At 34.8% G+C, this 22388-nt stretch overlaps 1 long non-coding RNA gene across 1 annotated transcript; it reads right to left on the reverse strand.

Annotated features, from left to right (window-relative positions):
* Positions 1-17256: 17256 nt before the first annotated feature.
* On the reverse strand, positions 17257-20926 carry LOC131506197 (uncharacterized). The gene is made up of 2 exons (XR_009258786.1): positions 20868-20926; positions 17257-20012 (listed from the first exon to the last, which is right to left on the reverse strand). It is a non-coding gene; the product is annotated as an uncharacterized LOC131506197 (long non-coding RNA).
* Between the last annotated feature and the right edge of the window lie 1462 nt (positions 20927-22388).

The raw sequence follows: 22388 nt of genomic DNA on the forward strand, positions 1-22388 counted from the left end.
AAGTATCCATGAGCTCCTGTAAGATAACAGGAAACTTGTTGCATAAATGCATACGTTACTTTGAGGATAAATGTTCCTTAGCTTTCAATAAAATATCAAATTTTCAAATGAATTCTTGACCTAAAAGTAATCACAAGGTCTGCCTTTCTAAAATCTAATCTAAAACATGGATAGTTCCTCACTGCCAACTAGTTAAAGATTTTGATCTCTCAGTCTTTTTAGCCTTTCTATGACTTATGATGACCTATAGGTTCTCAGGTCTTCTTCCCCTTTAGCTAGTTCAGACCTAGTCGCTGTCACAGTATTCTGTGGATCCTACAATCTGATTAATTTATTGAAACGGCTTTTAAATCTTTACTGTAGATATTTCATGCTCCAATTCGACAAATGTTGATTGAGCCTTTATTTTGTACCAGGCATGGTACAGTGGCTTATTCTTCATCACTTCTCTTCAGCTTACCTCCCTATACCTACCCAGAAGTCCGAAGTCAAAGTCTCGCTTCACATAGCCATCTCACTCAAAAATATAACCTCATCCTAGGGGCGCCTGGGTGGCTCAGTCGGTTGGGCGGCCGACTTGTATGGCTCAGGTCATGATCTCGCGGTCCGTGAGTTTGAGCCCCGCGTCGGGCTCTGTGCTGACAGCTCAGAGCCTGGAGCCTGTTTCACATTCTGTGTCTCCCTCTCTCTGACCCTCCTCCATTCATGCTCTGTCTCTCTCTGTCTCAAAAATAAATGTTAAAAAGAAAAAAAAAATTAAAAAAAAATATAACCTCATCCTCGTTATCAAGTTGAATCCTGCAGATTATTCAGAGTTCAATTCATAGTAATTTCATTTGTTTGTTCTATTATCATGTAGTAATGTTACTTTCCTCCAAATTTCTAGAGCATTTATAGTTAATCTGTCCTTTTTCATCATAATGGAATCCTGCTTTGTATACTGTCACTTTTAAAAAATACATTTAAGTCCTACCACAATGACACATAAGGAAGCTTGAATTTGAGTCAGGTGTATCCAGCATAAGTTATACACATAGAAGGTATTTGGTATTTGTAAATTTGCCTGAAAGTAGTAAAAATCAATATTCCTCCTGCTTAATGATTGCATTTGTTCCGACATTGTTTCTTTCATTATAAAATAAAATAAATCTCTAGGCCCCACTGTTTCTCTTTTCTTTTATTCGTTTATCACACAGATATCATTAAAGTTAGTATCTTCTATCTCCATACATTAAAATAATCAATAAGGAAGCAATTTGGCTAAATTTAACCTGTGAACTACAGTGACAGCTTTGAGAGTTACTAACTGTACAAGTTTTGGTACCAGAAACCTGGGTTTAAATTCTATCTCCTACTATTTAGGTTTTTGAGCTTGAGCAAATCTTCAGCAAGTGCATGACTTAATTTGTCCATGCATTTAGTCAAAAATAACAACAACAAAAAAAACCCTCCTATAGTTGGTGTGCGGTTTAACATTAGTGTCTATAATGCAATTTATAAGCATTAATTCTTCTGTCATTTATCATGCTACATATGGACCTTGAATGGTTTAACTGAGCTCAGGTTTGTTTATTTGTTTGTGAAAAGGTTCCTTTCAGACAACACTTGTATAAAAGAAAAATTTATTCAACAGGGGCAACTATTCTGATTACTTTCCAAACCCAGGGTGTTGAGAATTCTAAAAGATAACTTTCATTATTAGTATATGGAGTGTTTTCATTTTAGTTATTACAACATTTGAAAGATATTGTTTGATTTCCCATAATCCCTCTGCATCTTCCATTTCTGTTTATTAGTTTTGGAGTATATTCAAAATTGTATCCAGCTTGGTTTAGGCTTGGAGGAGATGTTGCAAACCAAATAGAGCATAGCTGTTTTATTTTAATAAAATCCTTCCATCAGATCTTACTGCATGAGCCCTATCAACACTTATTTTTACAGGCTCTATTTTCACACAAATGTACAAATCTATATCTCTAAAGAAGTATAAAATCCATCAAAATGGCCCACAATTTATTATATAAAATAAATACTCATGTTGATTTCAATGTCAAGAACACATTTATTATTAAATACTTAATTGAGAAATAGTAAGAAGAAAATGAACACTATTTTGAAAAGTAACATCTAAGAATAAATTGCTATATTTCTTTTAGATTAAATATGGCTTCTAAACATATATTTATGTAATATTTTAATTATTGTGATTTATCAATATCTAAGAATTTTAAGGTTGTCAAAGCCACAAAGCCCATTTGTGTAAGTGTACTGGAGAACACCTTGCATTGAGTGTATGTAATGTGAATAAAAAAGGATTAAAAACATATTTTAGTTTATTTGAGTCCCATAACTTATATTACTTCCTTTAATATTCTAATGATCTAATATTCCTCCTAAGAGGAAGATGATATTCAAAGTGAAAACATGAGTTAAATGATCTCCAAAGTGTAAACATGTTCAAGGAGTGTAAACCACATATTCAAAGTGATATATACAGTAAATGCTAGAGTTCAGACATGAGTTCAGCATATGTCACTTGAGGTGTTTTCATTACCCTCTGCTGAACATTAGATAGATTCCTCTCTGGTTGGAGAATCACTTTTATTTCCATTTCATTACACTGAATAAATTATTGCTTAAAATTTACCATATAGGCACATCCTTAAAGTACATGCTGTATTTACAAAATATAGGTACAAATATAGTTGAAATTATAATTCATTAACTCCATTAAATAAGAAAATTTATCTAATACCTCCCTAAAGACCAAAGTAGTCTATCTGATGTCAATTTGCTCCTATCACCTTGTAAAACACGAACACATGTGCATACAGATTATTAAAAATAAGTTTAAGGGCTTACAATGCATATTATTCATCTTAGGATGTAACTTATTAGGACCCTAAGAATAATACTGCTTGATTGTGTCTGTAAAACCACGTGGCTTCATTGCTTCCCATTGTGTGTTTTCTTATTTACATAAGACCTTCTGTGGGAATGAACATTGGAAAGGGTAGTTCAATCAAAATATTGAAATTATGTCAACTTTAGACACATTTTCCTTTTTCAAATTTCAACTAGATTCTCTTTTTCTGGCCTCCATTTCTGCTTATATTCCATCTTTGCCAATGTTTGGAGTTCCCTTAACTGAAACCTGATTGATAACCTGTGCATGCTTAACAACTTTTGCTTTAGGGTTGGTCAATCTCATGTGTGCATCTTCTACTTCTCACAAAAGTTTAGGTAACAGTAAATGTTGAGAAAACTAAGTGTTACTAAAGAAAATTAAAGAACTTTCAATCCTATAAAATATAGCCTTGTTCAATGACTAAGAAACTGACAAATAAAAATCAGTGGTGTTCTGACATGTTTTTCAAAGTTTACTGTTCTCTGAAAATAATGTTAAAAAAATAAATCTATCAAAGCTTATATAAAAGTCACCTATCTAAAACACAGCTATTTTTTCAGTGAATGTCTCCTGTTCAAAACATATCCTTGAAGTCACTGTTTTGAGATTTGATATCAGTGAAAAGCATTTTGTCTACAGTTTCAGCAAAAGAAACAATATACCACCATCACTATTAAATTGTTAAACTACAAGAGAAAAGAAAGAGACAATGTGGATAACTATTATCAGACATGGAGAGAGAGAGATAAAGAAGTAGGGACTTTGTATTAAGTACTGAAGATATTATTCTTATTAAGTCCAACTTTCCAGGAATATTGTCTATTGTAAAAGACATGATTGTTGACATTTTAATTATGCCATTGAGTAGCAGTGAGAAAATACATGGAAGAGAACACTACATAAATATCTCTAAGTATAAGGAGAACTAGCAAGGTTTGTATCAACACTGTATCTATCAGAGTACTAAAAATATAGCTTCAATCAACTTGCCACATAGTTTTAGGTGGAACTGGCAGCTTAAAAACCTGAACTAGGAGGAGAAAATGTCCTTCCATTCTGACTCTTAAAATGGAGGTGGGAGATTGTGGATGCTACTGAAGGAGACCATAAAGGTAAGATTCTCAAACTTGAATTTTAATGAGATTTACAATGTGTCTTGGTAATGAGGGAGATGAGTGAAATCGCTTGTGAGTTCAAGCACACTTTTATTCATTTTCCATTTCTCTTTGTGTCTGTAGAGACGGCCATTGAAAAATGCCATTTTTAGTGTGCAGAAGCACTGTCCTTGAGTTCAGCAAAACTTAGAATTATAGATTCTAGATTCTCATTTTTTAATTTAAAAAAGTATAATAGTAATAAACTTTAAAATAATTGTGCAAATCTAGTATCTGTTGAAGAAATTTTTAAGATGCTATATTAGTCAGGGTCCACCAAGAGAAAGAGAAATTTCTCTCAAAATGTGTGAAATAGGAGCTTTACACAATTTTAATGGAAGAGCTGTGAAGTCAAACTGAGGATGATCTATTATTAGCAACAGCAGGTGACACCACAAACTCTAAGGGTATTATAAAGCGAGGAGGTGATAACATGGGCACCTAGGGAATGGGTAAGCTAGAGTCTGCTGGCACAACTTAGAGCCTATTTAGTGAGAGTTGGGGCCAAGGTGGATATAAGAACTGCCAGAGAAAGGAGATGGAATGCCCTGGGTCACCGCTGCTTCCTATTGGCTTAACTCAGCCACACGTCTGCTGCCACAGGAACCTGGAAAATGTAGCCTATCGTCAGCACTCTTTACACAGAGCCCAGCACCCAACAGGCAAGTAATGGACTTGAGAAAAAACACACAAAGGACTGGTTTGTGGGTCACTTAGGTGTTTGGTACATTGCGCATTCCTGCTATCTACTACTCACTTTTGAAATATGTATAGTATCCTGCATATTCCAAAAAGTATATTTTGTTCCAAAAGTATATGTATAATTTGTTACAAAATTATATGTTCCCAAAGTATAAGTAGTTTTGAGGGTTTTTTTAGATATATTTTTAAGTTTATTTATTTATTTTGAGAGAGAGTGGGGGAGAAGGGGCAGAGAGAGGGGGAGAGGGAATCCCAAGCAGGCTCTGCACTCTGAGCACAGAGCCCGATGCAGGGCTTGAACTCATGAACCATGAGATCATGACCTGGGCCAAAGCTGTAACTTAACCGACTGGGCCACACAGGTACCCCACCAAAATATAAGTAAGTTTGATAAATTAGTCCCATAGAATGTTAATATACATATATGTAATACATATATAACATATTTGTTCAAAAAGTAAATTTAACAAATTAAACAAGATTGTCAATTTCAGAAATTAAAAAAAAAAAATTAGAGCTTATTCATTTTTGAGAGACAGAGAGAGACAGAGAGTGAGGGGTTGAGGGAAAGAGAAAGAGGAAGATACCAAAGCAGGCTCCTGGCTCCAATCTGTCAGCACAGAGCCCAACATGGGGCTCAAACCTATAGAGTGTGAGATCTTGACCTGAACCGAAGTCAGATACCCAACTGACTGACACACTCAGGCATCCCTATTTCAGGATTTGGGTGGCTCAGTGGGTTAAGCATCCGACTTCAGCTCAGATCATGACCTCACGGCTCAACTCATGAGTTCCAGACCCACATCAGGCTCTGTGCTGACAGCTCAGAGCCTGGAGCCTGCTTCAAATTCTGTGCCTCCTTCTCTCTCTGCCCCTCCCCAGCTTGTACTCAATGTCTCAAAAATAAATAAACATTAAAAAATTAAAAAAAAAATAAAAAGTCTTCACTCTGAATGTAACTCTTGTAAAAGGTAATTTATTATTTAGTCTCCCAAACTTAATTGGTAATGGAATCCCCTGTCCTTGATTGAACATTTTGATGAAACTGGAATCTTTCCCTTTACTCCTATAAATTCTATTGAATTTATGTAATTTTGATCTTTTTTGCATATATTGCTGCTACCCTTAAAATATCACACACCTAATAATAGAAAAATAATAAAAAAAAAGAATAATGATCAGGAACTAATTTAAAACTATATTCTGATTCCAAATTCTCAAAATAGTCACAGGTATTCAATGACAGCTGTTTTAAGAAATGGATGAACATACATAAATTGTTCCAGGGATCCTCACGGATCCCAGATTGTCAGATCCTGAGGTGGGCTATTTCTCCAAACACAGATATAAGCAGAAACTGACATCTTACTCTCCCAGCTTCATCTCTGGCCACTCCTCAGCACTTCTCCAGACCTTCCTTACCTTCATCCTCATTATCACCCAAGCATTTTCCCTTACCCAGTGATCTTACCTGTAATGCTGCCCCTGCTAAAATGCTCTGACATCCCTTTGCACCTGCAACAAGTCAACTAGTACTTCAATTCTCGGTTCAAATGCTGCCTGTTTTATATAATCTGTCCAGCTGTCCCTCTGTGCAAAGGATTTGCTCTTTCCATTTAATTATGATTGTGCTTGTTAATGTCTCTATTATGCTGCTTATCACATTGCATCATAGTTAGCTAGAAACTTCTCTTTCTCTTCTGATAATCGCAAAGTTAAAGACTGCATTTCATGCTTGCCTATATCCTCAGTTATTTGCACAGTAACTGGACCCTCGTAGCCATTCAATGAATATTTATTTAAAAATGACTTGAATTTAGGCTAATAAAAGTATAAAAATAATAAAAACGAACCCCAAACATAGGTTGGAAATTACTATTTGCTATGTTGTCTGGGAAACTACTTGATTTATTTAATTCACATTGTATGTGAAGGCATAACATTGATCTACACATCCTATTAAACTATTATTCCATGGGCAAACTTATTTAGCCCTCAATCTCCACTAAGCAAATTTGTTATGCACCCCAATACTTCTATTTTGGTATTCATCTAAGTACTTTCCCTCCTGTGTACAAATGGATAACCCTCCATTTTACCCCCAAGGCATATTCAAGCTTGAAAAGGGCTGTAGTAATCCAAAAAGAGAAGTGTACGCTGTTCATTGCAGCAAACCATGACTATCAAAGAGAATGCCAAAGGGCATTATTCATTAAAAAATGAATTAACAAGGCTTTCTGCAATTTTGCTGCAGATTTTGCTTTTACAAAAGACTAAAAGAATGCATGATGCAGTGTATCCAAAAGCAAAAAATACATTCTGGCAACTATTCAAATGCAAATTCAGCTATGCTGAGTGTTCAGGTGACAGCCTGTGTTGTTTATATATTGTCTATCATTGTAACAGTGAAGCACTCAGACAATCTAATTAGGTTATTAAAATTACCTGTTTGAGAAAGACTAGATTTCCCTGAAAGCTTCTATATAAAGCTATTTTTGAAAGACAGAGAAAGATGTACTAGGATCTTTTATGCAAGAGGAAAAGTCATGAAAAAAAATCAAAATAGACAAAGCAAACAAATCAAATCAAATCAAAACGAAAACACACACACACACACACACACACACTCACAGAGGTTGTGAAGTCAAGAATTATTTATAATTTCTGTGTAATTATTTAATTATGAGTTCAGATTGTTTCACTTTATTCCATATATTATGTTTCACTTTTTGTTACTGCCTTCACTACGCATTAGTAGTTTGAAGTGTTCCATCATTACCCAACCTGGTCTATCATGTGTATCTTTCCAATGCCCACGTCATTATCCTTTAGTGACTCCTGGTTTTGCCATTGCCTTTAATCTTCTCTGCTATAAACATCTCTAGAAATTTTAATGGTCTCAGCAGAAAGTAGAAGCACAGTCTTAAGAGGAATGGGCACTGCCTCCTGCCTGAATATCAGAGTAAGAGTTATGATGGATCTTTAGCAAACTAATACCTTTTGTATGTTCTGCCCAGAGATATTTCTTTTTTTTTTTTTTTTTTTTTAATTTTTTTTTTCAACGTTTATTTATTTTTGGGACAGAGAGAGACAGAGCATGAACGGGGGAGGGGCAGAGAGAGAGGGCGACACAGAATCGGAAACAGGCTCCAGGCTCCGAGCCATCAGCCCAGAGCCTGACGCGGGGCTCGAACTCACGGACCGCGAGATCGTGACCTGGCTGAAGTCGGACGCTTAACCGACTGCGCCACCCAGGCGCCCCTGCCCAGAGATATTTCTAATTGCTTGTCCTAAAATGTTCATTTAAATGAACTTCAGATACAATTTTATTCCTATTAAGACAGACCTCTAGTTCAACCTCTCCTAAGGAATGTCTTCTCATTTATTAATATTACACAAACTATATGAATGACAACAATGATCCACTAATACTTTCTCATTAATTATTATAGCTGAGATGGTTCTTTTCACGTCCAACCTAGGCAATGTGAAAATAAGCGCTTGACCTGTCCACCCACTGAGGTTTAAAGTGTCAGAAACAAGTTGAAATATAAAATGCATTTAGTGGAACTAATATAATCGGACAACAAAAACAAAATGATAATTATGTTTTACGGTTTATTTTTTCTTATTCTCTGTAGAAAGAGAAATCTGATAAGAATATTTGGGTGAAAAAATTCTAACACTAAGGTTTCATTTTTCTACATGAAATTGGTGGTATTTGTCCAGTTACATATAGAATGGTAGAAATACTTGGAAGTTATCAGTATGAAAATAAGTGGAATAAATCTCTGTGGGTTTAATGTATACTTAGAGTAAACTGAATTCAGGGATCATTATATTTTATAAAAATCTTATTCATAATTTCAGCAATTCCCACAGTATAAGGTGGATATTCACCTCTGCAAAGTTTGCACAGGAAAGACTGTTGAGTAAATGAAATTGAAGCAATACTAATTAATAGAAATATTTCACCCACTTAAAAAAAAAAAAAAAAAGAAATGTTCTTAACCTGAAACTGATCACCAAAGCAGCAATGTATATATATTGTGGCACAATCTACTTTTGCAGACTTAACTCTACTAGAACTCTACTATTTCCTGTGCTTCGGCCAACCTAGAATACTTGCAACTTTCAGGACACAACATGCACTTAATCACATTTGCCATTTTGACCTTGTTTTCTCTATCCACAACACCCTCTTTGCTATGTACTAGACACTACTGGATAGATTTATTTTGAGGCATTTCAAATTTTTATGTTTTGTTATTGAAAAATAAAGCTTCTACATCACTTAAAAGTGTAAAAATGACCAATAGAGCTGAAAGGCAAAAATATACAGATTTGCATACCTCAGAAGCCCAAAGAGAAAACAGACCTCCTAGATTAATGCTGGGTTTGAGCCCAGATGTTCATGGTTCTTTGCATTGTTGATTGATGTATTCAAAGTGCCTAAAATATTGTCTGACACATAAGAGCCTCTCAAATATTTGTGGAAGGAAGATAGAAAGGAAGGGGAAAAAGGAAGGAAGGAAGGAAGGAAGGAAGGAAGGAAGGAAGGAAGGACTAAGGGATGGAGGGAAGAAAGAAGAGAGGAAGGAAGTAATTCTATTGCATGATTTTATCTATCTATATAGCTGTATCTGTATCATTTATATCTATATCAATGTATCTAAATAAATATAAAAATAATACTCTTGATGGTGTTTTGCCAAAAACTTATTCCTTTCCTTCCCAAATCATGACCCTTTATCCCCTACTTATACTATAGCCCTGCCAAGGAGGCATGCAAATACTAAAGATGCTAAGTGCAATAAAATTTTCCAGTTAAAAAAATAAGTAAAAATAAAACACTGAAACAGGGACTTCCTGGGAAGATGGTGGAGTAGGAGGACCCTAAACTCAACTTGTCCCAGGAACACAACAAGATAACACTCACATCAATGTAAATAACCCAGTAAAGGACCCAAAGACTTGCAGTACAAACTCCACAACTAAATGTAGAGTAAAGACAACACTTAAAGAGGTAGGAGGACAGAGATGTGGTGGGGAGCAGAACTCCATGGGTCTGGCCACCAGAAGGAAGGAGCCACAGATTGGAGAGGGGTGAGAAACAAACTGTCACTCTGGGAAGCCTGAACAGGGAAGGTGAATACAAATAGCATTTGACTATGAAAATCAGAGAGGGCCAAATTACCTAAGTTCTTACACCGAGCTGGACTTAAAGCCTGGAACTTTAAAAATCAGAGTATGTGGCTCTAGGAGAGCCTGGAGGATGACAGGAAATGAGTCCCCACCCTTAAAGAGAAAGCACAACAAATAGTCCTCAGAGATACAGCACAGAAGCAACAGTTTGAAAATCACCTGGGGCATACAGTAGGGAGAGTTATTTACGAATATCAGAGTTCCCTGAGGGACTTCTCCAGGAATAAGGGAGCTAGCGGGCACCATTTCCTTCCCCTACCATCCAGAATAAGACACAGCCACTTCCAGGAACCAGTGCAGTTTGGCATTCACTAACTGACTTGCTTACACCACGCCCTCCCCCCTCCAGATAGGTCTGCTTCAGTCCTAGCACTGGAGGTCCCCTCTGCCAGAAGACATGCACAAATCTTGCCAACACTGAGTTTTCCAAGTGCACAAGATGCAGGACTTCAGTCCTGTGGTGGTGGCTGGACACCCTCACAGAGGATATGAACCTCTTGTTAAAACTGTACCCCTACTCATGCGTCCTTTGCTGACAGGCCCTGGCTGCTCTAATCTCAGCAGCAGCTGCATAACCTTCTGTGGAAGAGGACTAGCACCACCTTGTTAAAAGTGTGCACCCTCTGGCGCCTGGGTGACTCAGTCAGTTAAGCATCTTGATTTCGGTTCAGGTTATGATCTCACAGATCATGAGATCGAGCCCTGAGTCAGGCTGTGTGCTGACAGAATGGAGTCTGCTTGGGTTGGGTTCTCTCTCTCCCTTTCTCTCTGTCCCTCCCTCCCACGCATGCACATGCTCTCCCTCCTTCTCTCTTTCTCAAAATAAATAAATAAACTGGGGCGCCTGGGTGGCGCAGTCGGTTAAGCGTCCGACTTCAGCCAGGTCACGATCTCGCGGTCCGTGAGTTCGAGCCCCGCGTCAGGCTCTGGGCTGATGGCTCGGAGCCTGGAGCCTGTTTCCGATTCTGTGTCTCCCTCTCTCTCTGCCCCTCCCCTGTTCATGCTCTGTCTCTCTCTGTCCCAAAAATAAATTAAAAAACGTTGAAAAAAAAATTTAAAAAAAAAATAAATAAATAAACTTAAAAAACAAAGTAAGCAACTTACCTACTACTTTCAAGAGCAAGAGATGTTGCTGACCTCACTAACACAGAGAAACAGACACAGAGTTACACAAAATGAGGAAACAGAGGAATATGTTACCAAAGAAAGACAGGACAAAAATCACAGCAAGAGAACTAAGGAATACAAAGATAAGTAATATGCCTGATACAAAATTTAAAGTAATGATCATAAAGACACTCACCAGACTTGAGTAAAGAGTGGAGGACATCGGTGAGACCCTTAACTGAGAGATACAAAAGAACCAATCAGATATGAAGAACATGATAAATGAAATTAAAATTATACTAAATGGAATAAATTGCAGGCTAGAAGAAGTAGAAGAACAAATCAGTCACCTGGAGGACAAAGTAATAAAAAAGTATTCAAACTGAGCAGGTAAAAGAAAAAAATATGCAAAAATGGGAATAAATTTAGGGAACTCAGTTGACTACATCAAGTGTAATAACATTTGCATTATAGGGATCCCAGAAGAAGAAAAGAGAAAAGGGGCAGAACATTATTTGAAGAAATAATAGCTGAAAACTTTCTGACTTGGGGGAGGAAACAAATTCATATCCAGGAGGCACAGAAATCCTCCAATAAAATCAACCTCAGGAGATCTACATCAAGACACACACTAATTAAAATGAGAAAAAGCACTGATAAAGAATTTTAAAAGCAAGAAAAGAAAATTGTTACATACAAGGGAAACCATAAGCCTATCAGGAGAATTTTATCTAGAAACTTTGCAGGCCAGAAAGGAGTGGCATGATATATTCAAAGTGCTGAAAGTAAAAAATCTGCAGACAAGAATACTCAATCCAGCCAGGTAATGATTAAGAATGGAAGGAGAGATATAGTTTCTTAGGCAAACAAAGTTAAAGGAGTTCATGACTACTAAACTTGCCCAACAAGAAATATTAAAGGGGATTCTTTGAATAGAGAAAAAAGACCATAACTCAAAGAAAGAAAAGTAGGAAACACAAAAGCAGTAAAAATATCTATAAAAATAATCAAGGGACTCAAAAAATCAAAAGAAGTAATAAACCATATAATCAAAACATGGGGAGGAAAGGATTAAGAAAAGGTTCAAACTTAAGCAACCATTAACTTAAGATAAACTGCTATAAGCAAAAGACACTATATACAAACCTATGGTAACCACAAATTAAAAACCAGTAGTACATATGCAAAAAAATAAAGTGAAAGGAGTCCAAGTATATCACTAAAGAAAGCCAAGGTTTGGTAAGAGAAGAGAGCAAGGGGAGAAGGAACAGAGAAGATCCATAAAAATAAACAGAAAAGAAATAACAAAATGATAATAAACACATACTTATCAATAATTACTTTGAATGTAAATGGAATAAATGCTCCAATCAAAAGACACAGTGTGATGGAATGGATAAGAAAACAAAAACAAAAACAAGCAAACAAAAAACCTATATGCTGCCTAGAAGCACTCACTTCAGACCTAAAGACACATAAAGATTGAAAATGAGAGGACAGAGAAACATTTATCGTGCAAATAGATGTGAAAAGAAAGCGGAGATAGCAACACTTATATCAGACAAAACTGACTTTAAAATAAAGAGTGTAATAACAGACAAGGAAAGATATTGTGTAATCATTAAGGAGACAAACCAGCAAGATAATATAACCACTATAAATATTTATTCACCAAATGGGGAAACACCCAAATACATAAAACAGTAAATAATAGATAAAAAGGACATAATTGATAGTTATACAATAATAGTAGAGGTCTTAACACCCCACTTACATCAATGGACAGATCATCTAAACAAAATATCAACAAGGAAATAGTAGCATTGAATGACACACTGTATCAAATGGGTTTAATAGATATACTTAGACTCTTCCACCCTAAAACAGCAGAATACATATTCTTTTCAAGTACACATGGAACATTCTCCAGAGCGGATCACAAAGGAAGTCTCAACAACTTCAAAAAGAACAAAGTCATCCCATGCAAATGTTCTGACCACAATGCAGTGAAACTAGAAATCAACCACAAGAAAAAATTAAGAAAAAGCACAAATACATGGAGGTTAAATAATGTTCTACTAAACAATGAGTGGGTCAACCATGAAACCAAAGAGAAAAAAAAATACATGGAGACAAATGAAAATGGAAAAACAATGATCCAAAATCTTTGGGATGCAACAAATGCAGTTCTAAGAGGCAAATTTATAGCAATGCAGACCTATCTCAAGAAGCAAGAAAAATCTCAGAGAAACAACCTAACCTTACACCTGAAGAAACTAAAAAAAGAAGAACACAAAGAACCCAAATCCAGTCTAAGGAAAGAAATAAATGTTCTGGGAAATAAATACAAAAGCAATAACAACAGCACAACACATCAATGAAATCATGAGCTGGTACTTTGATAGGTCAACAAAACTGATAAACTTCTAGCCAGAAATAAATGGAGAAAGAGCTAGAGATAGAGACAGAGAGAACTCAACCAAAATCAAAATGAAAGAGGAGAAATAACTGACACCACAGAAATACAAAGGATTGTAAGAAAATATTATGAAAAAATTATATGCCAGCAAACTGGACAATCTAGATGAAATGGATACATTCCTAGAAACATATAACCTGCCAAAACTGAATCAGGAAGAAATAGAAAATTTGAACAGGCCAATTACCGGCAATGAATTTGAATCAGTAATAAAAAAACTGCCAACAAACAGAAGTCCTGGATCAGATGGTTTCACAGGTGAATTAAACAAACATTTAAAGGAGAGTTAATCCCCATTCTTCTCAAACTTTTCCAAAAAATAGAAGAGGATGGAAAACTTCAAAATTCATTCTATGAAGCAACTATTACCCTGATTCTAAAACCATATAAAGACACAACAAAATAAGAAATTAGAGGCCAATATCTCTGATGAACATAGAAGAAAAAATCTTCAATAAAATATTAGCAAACCAAATCCAAAAGCACGTTAAAAAAATCATTCACCACCATTAAGTGTGATTTATTCCCAGGATGCAAAGGCGGTTCAATATTGGCAAATCAATCAACGTGATACATCACATAAATATGAGAAAGAATAAAAATCATATGATTATTTCAATAAATGCAGAAAGAGTACAAAAATTTGACAAAGTACAAATGCATTCATTATAACACTCAAAACAGTAGGTTTAAAGAGAACATACATCAACGTAGTAAGGCCTTATATGAAAAACCCACAGCTACCTTCATACTCAATGTCAAAACAGAGAGCTTTTCCTCTAAGGTCAGGAACAAGACCAGGATGTCCATTTTCACCACCTTTAAGCAACATAGTACAGGAAGTCCTAGCTATAGCATTTATACAAGAGAAAGGAATAAAAGGAATCCAAATTGGTAAGGGGAAGTAAAACTTTCAATATTTTCAGATGCCATGATATTATAAAGAAAACCTGAAAGACTCCACTAAAAAACTACTTGAACTGATAAATGAATCAGTAAGATCACAAGATACAAAATCAACATACAGAAATCCATTGCATTTCTTTATACTGATAATGAAGCAGCAAAAAGGGAAATTAAGGAAACAACCTCATTTATAATTGCACCAAAAATAATAAAATACCTAGGTATACACTTAACCAAAGAGATGAAAGACCTATACTCTGAAAACTATAAAACATGATGAAAGAAATTCAAGAGGACACAAATAAATGAAAAGATTCATTCCATGGTCATGGATTAGAAGAACAAAGATTGTTCAAATGTCCATATTACTCAAAGCACTCTACAGATTTAATGCAATCCCTATCAAAATACCAACAACATTTTTCAACAAACTAGAAAAAACAATTAAAATCTGTATGGAGTCACAAAAGACTCCAAACAGCCAAAGAAATCTTGAAAAACAAAACTGGAGGTATTACAATCCCAGACTTCAAGTTACATTACAAATTTGTTGTAATGAGTACAGTATGGTACTGGCACAAAAACAGACATGCAGATCACTAGAACATAATAGAAAGCCCCAAAATAAACCCACAATTAAATGGCCAATTAATTTTTGACAAAGGAATCAAGAATATGCAGTGGGAAAAGACAATCTCTTCAACAAATACTGTTGAGAAATCTGGACAGCTACATGAAAAATAATGAAACTGGACCACTTTCTTACACCAAACAGAAAAATAAACTCATGAATTAAGGACCTAAATGTTAAGAAGTGAAACCATAAAAATCCTAGAGGAGAACACACGCAGTAATTTCTCTAACATTGGTTGTAACAGCTTTCTGGATATGCCTCCTGAGGCAAGGGAAACAAAGTAAAAATAAACTATTGGAACTACATCAAAACAAAAAACCTCTGCACAGCAAAGGAAACAACAAAGGTAAAAGAGAACCTACAGAATGGGAGAATATATTTTCAAATGACATATCTGACAACAGGTTAGTATCCAAAATATATAAAGAACTTTATAAAACTCAACATCCAAAAAACAAATAATCCAATGAAAAATGGATGGGAAACATGCACAGATATATCTCTAAAGAAGATATACAGACGCCCAACAGACACATGAAAAGATACTCAACATCATGCATCAACAGGGAAATAAGAATCAAAACTACAATGAGATATCACCTCACACCTGTCAGGATGGCGAAAATCAGCAGTGCTAGAAACAATAAGGGTTTGGAGGATGTGGAGTAAAAGGAACTCTCTTGCACTGTTGGGAATGCAAACCGGTGCAGCCACTGTTGAGGACTGCATGGAGGTTCCTCAAAAAATTAAGAATAGAATGAGAGTATGGTCTTATAATTGTAATACAAGGTTTTTACCCAAAGAATATGAAACACTAACTCAAATGAATACATGCACCCCTATCTTTATTACAGCATTATCAATAGTAACCAAATTATGGAAACAGCCCAAGTGTCCATTGATGGATGAATGGATATACATATATATGTATGTGTGTGTGTATATATATGTGTGTGTGTGTATATATATATATATATATATATATATATATATATATATATCACATCTTCTTTTCTTCATATATCACATCTTCTTTTCTTCTTTACTCAGCCATAGAAAAGAATTAAATCTTCACTTTCGCAACAGCATGGATGGATCTAGAGAGTAAAATGCTAAGCAAAATAAGCCAGTCAGAGAGAGACAAATACCATGACTTCACTTATATGTGTTATTTAACAAATAAGGGGGAAAAAACAGATTTTCAACTATAGAGAACTGATGGTTACCAGAGGCGATGTGGGTTGGGGAATGCGTGAAATAAGTGAAGGGGTTAAAAGTACACTTATCTTGATGAGCACTGAGTAATATACAGAATTGTTGAATCACTACATTGTACATCTAAAATGAATACAACACTGTACATTAATTACCCTAGAATTATTTTTTAATTAAAAAACTAGAAACAATATGTTATTCAGAATAAAAAATAAAATACGATTCAATAATAAAATAGAATTTTGAATATAAAGAATTGCATTGAATAGACAAGACTATAGTCATCAATGTGGATAAGTATCAAACTCATAATGTTGGTGCATCTGGCTGGCTCAGCAGTAAAACATGTGACTCTGGATCTCAGGGTCCTGAGTTCAAACCCTACATTAGATGTAGAGATTACTTCAAAATAAAATCTTTAAAAAAAAATCAGTGTTGACAGGGGCCTAGGTGGCCCAGTCAATTAAGTGTCCGACTTCAGCTCAGGTCATTGATCTCACGGTTTGTGAGTTCCAGCCCTGTATTGGGCTCTGTGCTGACAGCTCAGAACCTGGAGCTTGCTTCTGATTCTGTTTCTCTCTCTCTGTCCCTCCCCTGTGCATACTATGTATCTCTCAAAAATAAATAAATATTAAAAATATTTTTTTTAAATCACAATGTTGAGCAAATATAGGAAAGTTATAAATACATATATATATATATATATATGTGCTAAACAATACTAAATATTTAAAGGTTTTAAACCTCTGTAAAACAATAGAATATAGGGTTTTTAGATACACAAATACAAAAAACTGAAGGCTACATCCAAATCCACGTACAAGAGAGAAGTTACTTTAGGTATAGAGGTCTTAGAAGGGGCACAAGCTGGGGCTTTAGGTTTTTGTGTTGCATTTTACTTTAATGAAAAATAAGCACACATTCAGAGTGAAAATGATCTGAAGAATTATGCATAAATTGTTAATATCTATTTAATCTTTGTAAGGCATTTATATATGTATCTACCATATCATTTTCTACTAATTCAACCCTAGTGACAATGAGAAACAGTTTGTACAATGTACAACAAAGCAGCCCCTTTGTCATTCCCTTTGTAAGAGCAGTGTTTATGGGATAGTTATGGTGTTTTCAACAAATACTGAATAAACTTCATTACGTAAAAATCAAATTAATGTGTTTTTATCCATGTTAGAAAGGTAAACACCAAGTGATTTAGGTAAAAAGTATATAAGAATTTCTTTACTGTAATCATAAGTTTGTTTCATAGACTATTAGCTATTTTTATCAGTTTAAAAGGAAAAAATCTTCAGAATCAGATAAGGAAAATCATGCTAAAATGTAACCAAACAGGCATATGTTGATGATTAAATAAAGTATTTAAACAGTTTGATTTAAAGTTAACTTTATGTGTCGAAAATGCAACTACTTCCAAATGTCAGTGTCTTATTTTTTTTCTAAGCGATAGGAGTGTTACTTAAGTGCTTTAATTAGCCTCTTAAATTATTTCTTAAAATATCTGACAACAGAGAAATAAGGACATATTTTCAATTCAAAAATTCTGATGAGAAATTAATATAATTTATCCAAAAATGCCAAAAGCAGTTAGTAAAATAACTTTTCTATGATTAAAATAAATGCATGGCAATTCTAATCATAGAAACCTTATCAAACGTCTTTATTTTATTTTCTTATTTCATAACTTTCAATTTTTAAAGTGTAAAGTTTCTTAAAGTTCGTTTCTTAAAAAAAATAGGTTACATGCCATAAGTAAGTAGATGTGACTGTGAAATAAATTAGGTGCTTCAAGATCAGAGTCAGTGATTTATCTCTCAAAAAGGATTTGCTCAAAAACAGCCTTTGGGCTTTATGTCCCCTTGTATTATAGAAGAATAGTATCTATGCAAATACTCCCAGTGATGAGAACTTCATGTACTCCAAGATTATGCTGTAATACCTGAGTGAATTTCTAGTCTCAGAAAACATCTGCTTCCATGCTTCTGAAATATACTGGGAAAGCGAATATCTCACCAAATATGCTACTCCAATCATCTCACTCACTTTTCATTCTAGGTGTCCTGGCATAATAAATGACTAAACCATACAGGATTATGCTCATCTCCTTTCCAAATAATGATAAGTTCCTTTTTTTTCCTTTTTTCTTTCTTTGTAAAATTGCTTTAGTATTTAAATTATGAACTTATTTGCCTTCAGAAACCTTTGAAAGATGATACTCATCTACCATGTGTTTGACCCAAAACGTTATTTAACCTCAGTTTTTTCATCTATGTGATGGAGTTAATAATAGGACGTATATCAAAAAACTTTATTTTCAGTAAGAACTACACAGTTAATATTTGGAAAGTACTTGGAAAAGTGCCTGGCACTTAGTCAATTCTAAATTAGTGTCTGCTAAATTGAAAAGGTAAGAGGAGTGATGGGTATTTTATCAACTGATCTATCAAATGATGTTTGCCATCATAACTTTTTAAATAATATAACAGAAAGCTGAAACACAGCAACTTTTTCAAGTCTATAATCAAATGATCACCTCTGAAATGAACAGCTTTGGTGATTTTTCAGTAGTGATGAGAGGTAAAAATTACAAGTCTCTACCCCATTTGGCTCTGTATTATTATATCCACACATCATCCAACAACTACTGACACTAACATCTGAAATTTTGCTATTTAAACAAAAAGTTTCTTCATCTAGTCTGTCCTTTAAATACAAACATCACTAACATTAGTATCATGAATTATTAGTTCGCAGTGTGAAGGAGTTTATAAGATTGGCTTTTTTCCCATAAAATTTAGGAACCTACGATCTGTAAGACATGGGTTACAAAGAAAATAGAGACACTGGTGCTAAATGAAAAGCTTGAAGTTGAAAAAGAAAAAATATGTACTGTTTTATCAAGGATTTGTTTTATCTTTCAAAAACTCATGCAGGAAAATTGACAAGAGTGAAAAACAATTTTCCAAGGTCTGTGATCTATTGTTCCATTTCCCTGGGGAAAGTCCATGAAAAACACTAAGAAAAATGGTTGAGTAGGAGTCAATATGTGAGAAAGAACACCAGACTCTGCCTCATACCCATCACTGGACACATTAAGCTGTTGGCAGTGATAGGCTGGATAACATATATTTCTACTCCTTTCCCAAATCGACCTCTAAATTATAATATTTTATGTACTGAACAACTTCACACAAAACTGATTTGTGCTGAAGAAAAGGAATGTCAGTAAAATTGATGTATTCATAAATCTATTATCATGTAGAGAATAAAATTTCTAGCAACTAAACCGTGTGCCTTTGAGAAAATTGTAATTTCTTGAAGACTTAGTTTCCTAAGACATAATATGAAATAATTGGGGTAAAATTTCAGTATCCATGTGAGTTTTGAAACTCCTCAATTCAATGAATGAGTCATGTTGTTTGCCTTTAAAGCAGTGTCCATATTGGCTTTAGAGATGGTCTAAAGGGTTAGACCTTTCTTTCAAAAACAAGAGGTCACTACCATTGACATCAATAAAAATTTCCTTTGTCCTTTAAGCATGCATTGCTCAAATATCATATCTTCTGAATTATTCCAAGAACAGAAGGAACAGTTTGATGTGAACAAGAGGGTAAATGCTAGTGCCATAATTCTCAGATGCCTGTCACAAAAATTGGAGACAGAGCTCATTGTAATCAGCGATGGTTTCTGTAAAGGAATAATAAAGAGAAAAGCTGTCACTGAAAGTGGTTTTGAATAAAGGAGGAATCTAAAAGAAAGAAATAATTATTATTTTGAAATCTGACATCTTTTTGCCTCCTGAAATTCCAGTTTATATTGACTGACTTTGTAGTTTACTTTGTTACATGTAGGCAGAATAATGAAAGCTATAATGTCAAGGACTAAAGTGAAGTACACATATGACTGTCACATCATCATCATCATCAATTATATTGTTGAGAGCCTACAGGGTGTATGACACTATGCTATGAATAATCAGTCATCTCTCCCCAGTTTAGCTTAGCATGTATTTCCCTGTTTCAGAGAAAGGAAAATAATCTATCTCCATTTCTCAGACACTAGCCTGAAAGTGACCTACCATCCTGAGAAAGGGAAACACAGAAATAAATTTTTTCCTTCCTTTGAATGTCTCTTTATTTTGTGATATGTGATATTCTTCCTCCTATGTATTGTACAAAACGGGGCCCAAATTTAAAACTAGATGAGGACCTTCCTCGACCTCAAACATGAGGAAGCCCTAAAACTAATCAGCAAATTAAAAAATTATAGTTATGAAAACACAATGAAAGCAACAGTCAAAGAGATATGAGTAGTCAAAGAGATAGGGTCAAAGAGACCAATTTGCCAAATTAGTAAAGGCATGATTTCTTATTATACTTCTTATATATTTCTTTTATATATTCTTTATAGCAAGTAGGATAAATACAAAGAAACATATCTACATATACAGTAGTATAACTGCAGGGAAAAAAGTAAAACAATAAGTAAAAAGAGTCAGAAATAAAAGATAGACTGTCCATAAATACAAATATGTAGGCTTACATCCAACTTCTTGATGCAACAATGAAAGCCAGAAATCAGTGGAAGATCTTTAAAGTCCCTGGAAGAAAAAAAACCTAACCCTGAATTGAGTACTAGTGCAGCTATATGTCAAAAATGATTAAAAACATTCCAAACATAGTCCTATTTATTATCAACAAACTCATGAAAAGAAGGAATGCATTCCCTAAAAGTGCTTTAATGAAACCAAAAAGATGGTCTGAAATACAAGAAAATACTAGTAAGCAAACAAAATGGTAAACAATGGCAAACTTCCTTTTCAGGTCTAAACAAATAAAAATTACAAATAGCAAAATCAAAATCTCTAACTTATGGAGTCAGAAAAAAAAACAGATATAACAAACTAGAAAACAATAGAAGTAAACTGGGAAGAAGGTAAAGCATTCAGATGTAAAACACTCTAAGATCTTCCTGCTGTTCATTAGAAAAAGGCCCAGTCTGCCTAGGATGTAGATTGCTAGAAATAGTATCACTCCAAAACTAACAAGAAAAGGCTCTCTGAAGCCTTCAGAGTGCTGAGATCACAGGACAAGTAAGTAACCTGAAATCTAAGACCCTAAAATGTGAGAAAGGGCCTGAGGCTGGCTGACTTGTGGCTGTGCACAAGAGAAAATCATGCCAGAATATTTTTTTTTAAGAGAGAGCAGGAGCAGAGGAGAGGGCAGAGGGAGAAGGAAAGAGAATCTTAAGCAAGCTCCACACTCTCAGGGCAAAGCCTGATGCAGGGCTCCATCTCACAATCCTGACATAACTTGAGCCAAAATCAAGAGTCAGACACCTAAGAAGCTCCATGCCAAAAATTATATAAGAGGGTGAAAAAAATACAGCCTTTTTTTTTCAAACTGCTACTTGCTAAGTATGAGTTAGAACGAGAATATGGAAACTCTGAAAGCCATAGCCACAATAGGAAGAGTTTATACTCATGAAATAAGACTTTCACAGGCCTCTCACAGCCCAAGCTCATGAAAGAGGTTGTTACAGGCAAGAAACTAGAGAAAGCTTCCCTTAGTGATGGGATTCTGCAGGATGGATGGAGGCATCAATTCATGGGAGGGACGAGTCCCCACCCAAAGCTTTTATCACTAGAAGAAAGTCTTCTGATGCTGGGAAACCACAGCAAACCTCAATGTTCACAAGGTACAGATGAAGACAGAAGACCACAGGGTAACATCTTTAAAATTAGAAATTGTCACGAAAAATATATTTCAAGAATCAAGATGTTGAAATAAAGGGTTTTTTTTATACAAAAACACCTAAGAGAACACATTTCCAATAGCCATGTCCTAAAATAAATCTTAAAGAAAGTTCTTCAGTCAAAAGAAACATGATACCACACAAAAGCTTAGATCTACAAAAAGGAAATCGAATTCTCTGCACATGGTAAAAATAAAGGAAAATACTTTAAAAACTTATCTCTTATTTTAATTACTCTAAAATTAGTGTATAAAATTAAAATACCAACAAACATTGTGGTATTTATAGCATACATAATAGTGAGATGTA

The sequence above is a fragment of the Neofelis nebulosa genome, chromosome 3, assembly GCF_028018385.1.
Source record: "Neofelis nebulosa isolate mNeoNeb1 chromosome 3, mNeoNeb1.pri, whole genome shotgun sequence".
NCBI lineage: Eukaryota > Metazoa > Chordata > Mammalia > Carnivora > Felidae > Neofelis > Neofelis nebulosa.